The sequence below is a fragment of the Mytilus galloprovincialis genome, chromosome 13, assembly GCF_965363235.1.
Source record: "Mytilus galloprovincialis chromosome 13, xbMytGall1.hap1.1, whole genome shotgun sequence".
Classification (NCBI taxonomy): Eukaryota; Metazoa; Mollusca; class Bivalvia; order Mytilida; family Mytilidae; genus Mytilus; species Mytilus galloprovincialis.
The window spans coordinates 63,470,795-63,480,713 of NC_134850.1; the positions used below are offsets into that span (position 1 = coordinate 63,470,795).

The 9,919-nt window shown below is 29.8% G+C and overlaps 1 long non-coding RNA gene across 1 annotated transcript; it reads left to right on the top strand.

Annotated features, from left to right (window-relative positions):
* The first annotated feature begins 3,463 nt into the window (after window positions 1-3,463).
* LOC143056272 (uncharacterized) lies at window positions 3,464-9,078 on the top strand. Its single transcript, XR_012972278.1, has 3 exons — window positions 3,464-3,575; window positions 6,897-6,976; window positions 8,601-9,078. It is a non-coding gene; the product is annotated as an uncharacterized LOC143056272 (long non-coding RNA).
* The last annotated feature ends 841 nt before the right edge of the window (window positions 9,079-9,919 follow it).

Genomic DNA, 9,919 nt, shown 5'->3' on the forward strand with positions numbered 1-9,919 from the left:
CTATTTCACAATACTTAATATAATAATTTTAGATCCTGATTTAGACCAACTTGAAAACTGGGCCCATAATAAAAAATCTAAGTACATTTTTGGATTCAGCATATCAAAGAACTTCAAGATTTCAATTTTTGTTAAAATCAGACTAAGTTTAATTTTGGACCCTTTGGACTCTAGTGTAGACCAATTTGAAAACAGGACCAAAAATGAAGAATCTACATACACAGTTAGATTTGGTATATCAAAGAACCCCATTTATTCAATTTTTGATGAAATCAAACAAAGTTTAATTTTGGACCCCGATTTGGACCAACTTGAAAACTGGGCCAATAATCAAGAATCTAAGTACATTTTTAGATTCAGCATATCAAAGAACCTAACTGATTCATTTTTTGTCAAAATCAAACTAAGTTTAATTTTGGACCCTTTGGACCTTAATGTAGACCAATTTGAAAACGGGACCAAAAGTTAAGAATCTACATACACAGTCATGACAGTTAGATTCAGCATATCAAAGAACCCCAATTATTCAATTTTGATGAAATCAAACAAAAGTTTAATTTTGGACCCTTTGGGCCCCTTATTATGTTGGGACCAAAACTCCCAAAATCAAACCCAACCTTTCTTTTATGGTCATAAACCTTGTGTTTAAATTTCATAGATTTCTATTTACTTATACTAACGTTATGGTGCGAAAACCAAGAAAAATGCTTATTTGGGTCCCTTTTTGGCCCCTAATTCCTAAACTGTTGGGACCTAAACTCCCAAAATCAATACCAACCTTCCTTTTGTAGTCATTAACATTGTGTTTAAATTTCATTGATTTCTATTTACTTAAACTAATGTTATTGTGCGAAAACCAAGAATAATGCTTATTTGGGCCCTTTTTTGGCCCCTAATTCCTAAACTGTTGAGACCAAAACTCCCAAAATCAATCCCAACCGTTCTTTTGTGGTCATAAACCTTGTGTCAAAATTTCATAGATTTCTATTAACTTAAACTAAAGTTATAGTGCGAAAACCAAGAAAATGCTTATTTGGGCCCTTTTTGGCCCCTAATTCCTAAAATGTTGGGACCAAAACTCCCAAAATCAATACCAACCTTCCTTTTGTGGTCATAAACCTTGTGTTAAAATTTCATAGATTTCCATTCACTTTTACTAAAGTTAGAGTGCGAAAACTAAAAGTATTCGGACGCCGGACGACGACGACGACGACGACGACGACGACGACGACGACGACGCAGACGCCAACGTGATAGCAATATACGACGAAAATTTTTTCAAAATTTGCGGTCGTATAAAAACTGCATAGCAATAAAATCCGGAAAACATACGTTCTCTCTGTTTACGTTTTTCTACTTATTTTAATTGTATATCACGTGGTATAGATGTTTATTATGTACATCTTGAAGGTGGCACGGTAGTATTTCCTGGCCCATAGGGATAATGATAGCCTTTTTAGAATTTTCACCACTTTCTAACACTGCAAAAAAATCTACATTCACACTTAACTGAAGTACTTTCATTTTACTATTCAGAAATGAATTTGAATATGTATCATGACCGTTTACTTTTTTTGCTATTTTTAGAAACCTAAGGCCACTAGTAATGTTAGGTCTTTTATGGTGCAGTGAATACAAAATTTAAAAAAATTCTCAAAAATTCATTTTCATCTGTATGTAAAATTATTTCATATTTTTCTACACCTGATTCATCCCTCAGTTTGGGAAAGTATGTTCAGTTGATACTGTATTTTTTGTCCAATCACACTGTTTAGATACATTTACCTAAGTAGGGTACACAAAAGAGCAACCTAAATTCTGGAATGCAAATACTACCGTGCCACCTTAACCATTTTAACCAAGACATAACAAACTTGAAACCAGTCATGACACCTATGATGCATAGACTTCTTACTTTGGAACATATTACAATAAAGAATACTAGTCTGCACACATTTCTTATAAAAAAAAAATGAAACATTACATCCCTACCCCATCTGGCAGATTTTCACTTTTTTTCATCTTACCATTTTTACTTAAGAAGTGAACAAAACCCAAATATATGATGTTTCAAATCAACACAGAAGTCAAACATGGTGATTTAGGAGGAATTTTTGGATTGCCAACTCTGTTTATGGTTAATCTGAGTAAAAGAAACAGTTTAATCACCAAATCATGAAAACTGATATTAAAGTCCATTCCACATTTTACAGCATGCCTTACATTACTTTAAACATTTTCAGATTATGAGGGCAATACAACAAGAGTCTTTAGATTGCAGTTAACTATTATTCCGTAACCTGTTTGACAATATATGTACTAGAATACATCTCTAAGTTGACTGTTCGTCTATTTCTCATGTATGCATTAAGTTAAATTATGTCCCCTTGCATAATCAATTTGCATTTATTGTGCTTTTCACTGTCAGAAAATCTTAACAACTAATGGTATTTGCATGGAAAATGAATAAACCATTTAATCTTGCTGATATAGCATCATAAATACATTCTTTGTCAAAAATAATGTCTATTCAATGTACAGAAACCCCTATTTCTATCTCTATTTCATACCAATATGAGAGCTAAATGAATAAGTAAGGACCCCTTAACCACTTACTGGTTCCCCAAAAGCTCCTACTGGTGTCATGTAACATCAGAACTACTAATCAAACCTTAAGAAAGCTAGTATAGCTGTACTTATGTTGAAAAAAATAAGAAATTATGCAATTTATTTATTTCGGTGAAAATAATAGGATGAACATGCAACCGTAAAATGTGGCGTCTCAAATTTCAGTGGTTGCACATGTGTCAGACACTGCGAAAAGTTAAAGCGAGCATTTATAATTAAAAATGCATTGCAAGTTACATAAAAATAATGAAGTTCTACTTTCTATGAAAATTTTTACATTATTACCTACAGATCAGGCAAAATTTGCTGAATCAGCAATTTTTACTCTCAGGGGTGGAATTTAAGGCTTGTTTTATCATAGTTGCACTTAATCAACTTTTTATTGATAAACTTACAAATTGCATAGGTAAAAAGAGTTCCTTCATTGATTTAGTGTAAAAATATATATCCCCCTTAAGGTGGCACGGTAGTATTTCCTGGCCCATAGGGATAATGATAGCCTTTTTAGAATTTTCACCACTTTCTAACACTGCAAAAAAATCTACATTCACACTTAACTGAAGTACTTTCATTTTACTATTCAGAAATGAATTTGAATATGTATCATGACCGTTTACTTTTTTTGCTATTTTTAGAAACCTAAGGCCACTAGTAATGTTAGGTCTTTTATGGTGCAGTGAATACAAAATTTAAAAAAATTCTCAAAAATTCATTTTCATCTGTATGTAAAATTATTTCATATTTTTCTACACTTGATTCATCCCTCAGTTTGGGAAAGTATGTTCAGTTGATACTGTATTTTTTGTCCAATCACACTGTTTAGATACATTTACCTAAGTAGGGTACACAAAAGAGCAACCTAAATTCTGGAATGCAAATACTACCGTGCCACCTTAACACGTGCGTTTTATTCATTCTTGTATGTTGGAATATTCTTAATTTATTTGGTAAGTTTTAAATTTAATGAAATAACTGTTTTATTTTCTTTAACGATTACTTGAATGCGCTACAGAATACTGAGAAACTTGATGCATTAGCCTATTATGAGTATCAAACATTGATGACATTCTGATGGTATAAAGTTAACATGGTCAAAACATGGACATGATGGATAAAGAATGAGACTTTTTTTATACTTTGTATAAAGTATTGACAATCGTTTCGTGTAAACAGAGAAACAGTATACATAAAACATAAATGAAAAACATAATATTGCTCTGCGAGTACATGGAGTATAATGTCTTAACTTTCACATAAACAGACACACACACGTGTCATGTGCCTACACACAAACTTGGTCACAAAACTAGCACACACACACACACTCTCTGTCACACAACTACTCAATCATAAGTACTTGTACGCCTCAGCTATTGAATTACATTGTGGTGAATTATATATATTTAAATGTTTCTTTCAAAAATTTACTACATTTTCTTTCTAAGAGTATACTATTTTCATACCATTCTAAGAATTCTAATTTAAAAACCCTGTATACATCTATGTACTTGTGTTTTAACTCTGATGCATAATTGCTTTTGTAAACAGCAAATAAAACAATTGTTAACAACACATTAATATCAAAATATGAACTGTCATGAATTTTGTATCCAAGTATTAAATTTTGCAGTGATAAAATATGTGTACCTATTTTTATTTTATCTAGTAATGACCCAACTTTAATCCAAAATTCTTGTAAAAATTCACACTCTTTGAAAAAATGATTATAATTGTCTACTTGGTGACATATATGACATTGATTATCCTTCATTATTTTCCATTGATAAAGCAGTTGCTTACATGGCAATATAATATAATTGATCAATTTCCACCTAAACATTTTTAGTTTGTTATCAATTAACTGGTGAAATGTAAAGTTTAATATATCATGTAATTGATTTGAGGAATTTAGATTGAATTTTTTTTTCCATTTTATGAAACCAATAGGTGTGTCACTCCCTATACCTTTGATATAATTATATATATCCTTAGGTTTTAATTTTTTAATGCAAATTGATTTGGCTTTGTTTTTTGTTTCTAAGTAAAGATTTCTATCTATTTGAACTTTAGTTGAAATTGATTGATTTGATTTTAACATGAGTTTCCATTCCTTTTTAATTGCAGATTTCAGTTTAGAAAGTTCTGCTATCCAGTTTGATTTTTCTTTCAATTTATTTAAGATTACTTTTTGGGAGATATTTCCTTGTTTATCTATGATATCATTAATAAAAAGAATGTCACTTTCTATCCAGTTTGGAAAAACAAGACTTTTACCATTTAATTTAATTGATTGATTACCCCAAATAAATTGCTGTCTTATACATTTGAAATTTAACCCCTTGCTTATCTTTGAACTATTATGTACTTTATACCAACTTTTTAAAATTTCAAAATAAAATTCTGGCATAATTTTTTTTAAATTTGGTATGTCATATATATTTTCAGGGTTCATGTTAAATAGAGCAAAGTTTGCTCCAAATTTGTTAAAGTAATATAAGGGTATAACCTTCCAATTTGAAAATTCTTCTGTTGTTAACCTTTTAACCCAAGATATATAGATTGATGTTATATAACTATCTATATCAATCATTTTTAAACCTCCATCCTGATAATCATTACATAGAGTAGATCTCTTGATTTTCTCATTTTTGTTTTGCCATATATAGTTAAATATTAATTTTTTAAATAGTGTTAGAAAGTCTCTCGATAAATTAGTTACTGATGCTCAAAAAGGTTACGTTTGGTATAATTAATGTTTTTATTACTGTTATTCGTCCAATCATTGTAAGCTTTCTTTTCTTCCAATTTGAAATTGCTTTTTCTGACTTCCTCAAAATATTTTCTGTGTTTAATTTATGGCATTCAATTTTATTAGTTCCAAAATATACACCTAAACTTTTAATGGGGCTTTTATTCCAACTAATGTTTTCATATTTATCTTTAGAATGTTTAAATTTACTTAGCCATATTCCTTCAGTTTTTGACTTATTAAGTTTTAGACCAGAAAGAGTTCCAAATTCTTCAATTAAATTTAATGCCAGGCTTATTTCTTGCTTTGATTTAAGAAAGAGAGTAGTATCATCTGCAAGTTGTGATATTTTAAGACTATGTGTTTTAGAATCAAGTTTGATTTGAAATCCTTTAATACCTGTATCTTGTCTTATTCTACATGCCAGAATCTCTACAGCTATAACAAAAATTACCGAACTCAAGGGACACCCTTGTCTAATACCACGAAAAATGCTATAGGTTTCAGAAATTCACCCATTATTTAGCATACAACCTTTGACACCATTATATAAAGTTTTAACCCATTTAATAAACGACTGCGGGAGACCAAATTTTAAAAAAGCTTCATACATAAATGACCATTCTAACAAGTCAAAAGCTTTTGAAAAATCTATAAATAACAAAGCACCATCTATATTAAAAGTTTCAGAGTAGTCTATGATATCTTGAATCTGTCGGATATTAAAACCAATGTACCTATTTTTTACATATCCATTCTGATCACTATTTATTATTTTTGATAAAACAGGTTTTAACCGTTGGGCTAAAGTATAGGCTATTAATTTGGTGTCTACATTTAGTAAAGTTATAGGTCTATAATTGTCTAGGGATAGCGGGTCATTTGTTTTGTACAATAAAGATACTATTCCTATTTTTTGTAATGTTGTTAATTCTTCTTTCTCGTAACACCTATTGAAAACTTCTACAGCTAGTTCTTTTTATATTATCCCAGAATGTGCGATAGAATTCAACACTTAGACCATCTATACCTGGTGATTTGTTTAGTTTCATATTAAAAATGGCTTCTGTGCATTCTTCTATTGAGATGCGGCCGCCTAGAGAGCTTTTCTCGTCATCACTTAATTTATGATCTATTTTTGTTTCTTCAACATATTGCTTAATATTATTAACATCTGGATTTGTACTTTTATATAAATTTTCATAGTAACATTTTTCTAAATTTAAAATTTCTGATGGTTCTGTTATAATTTTGTCTTGCTTATCTTTCAATGCCGAAATATTTTTTTTTGTTTGTCTTGATTTTTCTAAACCTAAAAAGAATTTTGTGTTTTTTTCCCCTTCTTCTAACCGTTTGACTCGAGATCTTACTTGTGCACCTTTAACTTCATCTTTATAAAGATTTTCTAGATTTTTTTCAATTTTTTCTATTTCATCTTTAGTTTCTTTTGAAGGATTAATTTTATTATTTAATCTTTGTAAGTTCATTTCTAATTCCTTTATTTTATTTTTCTTTTCAGATGACTTTTATTTACAATACATAACAGTTATGTCCCTTACTTCAGATTTGAAGATATCCCATATATCTCTTGAATCTCTGGTAAGTGCCTTTTCTTTATATTTTAGAATAAGATTGTTTATATGGTTTTTATAATTATCATCTATTAAAATACTATTATTTATTTTAAAGAAACCTCTTCCTCTGCCATGGTGATTTTGTCTTATTTTTAACGAAATGGCTTGGTGATCAGTGTATGATATCATAGCAGGTCTTATATCAGAATTGATTACATGTGGCCTTATATATATATCTGGACTGATCAAAAAGAAATCTATTCTGCTTGTTATATTCGTATTGTTTTTCCTTCTTCATGTAAATTGAATTTTGTTTGGATTTATTTCCCTCCATATATCTATTAATTTGTGTTTTTTAATGAGCTGTTTAAGGCTATTTACTGGTTTATAGTATTTATGAGAGCTATTTGATTTCCTACCTATTTTTAATAGGGTTTCATTCATGTCCCCTCCTAAAATTAAAATACCTAATCGATTATTTTCTATGATGTTATTTACCTTTTTGAAAAATTTATTTCTGTTAGTATGAATGTTTGGGGCATATACATTTATTAAGGTAAAAATGTTATCGTTAACTTCAATGTTGAGCAAAATAATTCTGCCATCATTATCTTTAACTTCATTTATTAGTTTATAATTTAAACTGTCTTTAATCATTATTGAAACGCCTCTTGATTGGGAACTTCCATAGCTATGAAAAAATTTACCTTTTACTTCACTATTAATAATATGTTCATTTTTCTCTATTAGATGGGATTCTTGTATAAATAATATATTACATTTTTGATGTTTATTCCATAAATATAATCTCTCTCTTTTCTCTTTCTGTCCTAAACCTTGACAGTTTAAGGATATAAGATGTATATTGTCACTCATTGTTTTTACCTAAGGAATATTCAATTTTAGACATTAAATATAGCTGTACAATTCTGGTTCTCATAATTAGTGTAATAACCCACTTAATAGTACATGTTAATGAGACTATTATTAGAACAACATGTCTTATTACATTATTTACATGTTTGTATATACACAAGGTTAAATGCACGGTTAACTTCTTTTTTTCAAAGACACAATATAGTAATAAAAATATCATATATTTGCAAGAAATTACTATTATAACAGTATAACATAACATAAATAACGGGTTTGATTATGTTAACCCTTTTCGAGCTAAATTTTGTTTGTTTACATATCAATACTATGTATCTCATACACGAATAACAAAGCTTAAGTGTATTTAAATATACAAATGTATCATTCAAATCACTGTTCACTTTTCCAATAATCAGGAAAGATTCTATCATGATTCTCTTTGATCTCTGAATTGTTTTATCGAGTAATCTATTTTTAGATACGGTGAAAACCCAGAAATTTAGGGGTTTTTGGAATCGGGTCAGCATGCATATGAATATAACTGTAGTTATACTGTTTTTAGTTGGGTATGTCACATGTATGACGATAATGTAAATTAAAAAGAGAAAGTATTTTTGAACAATTAAAAATAGTTGCAGATACATGTTTACATTAATGATTACATTGATTGACCTACTTAAATAGTTGTTTATTGATGTGAGTGTTTGATATAAGCTATTTTGTAAAAGAACAAACACATAACTTTTATTTACATATGTTTCAATTCTTTTCAGGTATTTTAGAGTGGTAGTTACCATGGATGTGGACGTAGCTTGTACAAAAAATATGTGAACTATATAGGAGGAACTAATTTTCAGTTTTTGGATACCTAAAGCAATAGTGGTGTTTTTAATATGACAATCGTTGAAATTGATACTATCTGTATCCTGGTGAACTAAGTGAGATAATGTATATGGCAGATCTTGAGCAGTTTTAAAGTTATTCCTAGTACATGTATGTGAGGAATTGACACATTTATTAACATGGATTTTATATTTCAAAGAAGTGATTTCATCAACTAAGTGATATGGAACGCAGCTAAAGTTAGTCAATTTACCAATCAAACTGACACCATTCAGATTGGGATTTACAGGTGTTTTGAATTGATTCATGGTTAATAAAAAGATGATAATAACTTTCAATGAATCAACTATTTGATCATATTCATTTGTTTTCATGATATTCATATAAATAAAATGTTTCATATCAACATTTAATATATTTTTCTTTACAGAGTGTATACAATCTAATATTGTATCACACAATGAATTATTTTTTTCACATTTTTCAGATAAGATAAAAATATTACTAACATATATACACAATCACAAAAACTGTGCATTGAAAATCACACTACTGTACATTAAAGTTAACTAGGACACTGGTTAAGGATTTGTCTTCTGTTTTGTCGGCTCGACTACTCTTTTGTGTAATTCATCAGTCGGCGTTGTTGCTTGCCTTTTCCCCGTTGATTGGCTTGGAGTTTTCGGATCTTTAAAGTTCATATAGTGATCCAAGGGTCCAGAAGCTGACTTGGGAAGATTTTGTTTGTTTGATTTATTTTTGTTTGATTTTTTTCCATTTGTCTTTTTGTCTTTTTTGTTTGTCTGCTCACTGATCGCAGTAATTTGTTCAGGTTCTTTGTGGACTACCAATTGTTGGTCATCATCTTCGCTGTCATCATTTGAATCATCACTACTTTCACTTGTGGGTTGCTTATCTTTAGTTTCATCTTTAGCGTTATCAATGTTAGCAGCTTCAGGTACACTATCAGTAACAATCGAATCACCATTCTGATCTTGATCTGCTGTTGGATCATCCATCGGTTGTTGACATTCTTTGGCTTTATGACCTGATTTGCCACAGGAGTTACATACCCAGTCATTGTCACAGGTCTCCTGTTTGTGTCCCGTCTGTAAACACTTGTTACATTTAGCATAAGGATTTACTACAATTTGGTCTTTGTGGATGAGTAGCGCTTTGTATTTTCCTATACTAATGAATCTAGGTAGCTGTATACCAGGTACTGGGCTTACCATAAATAATCGGTCTC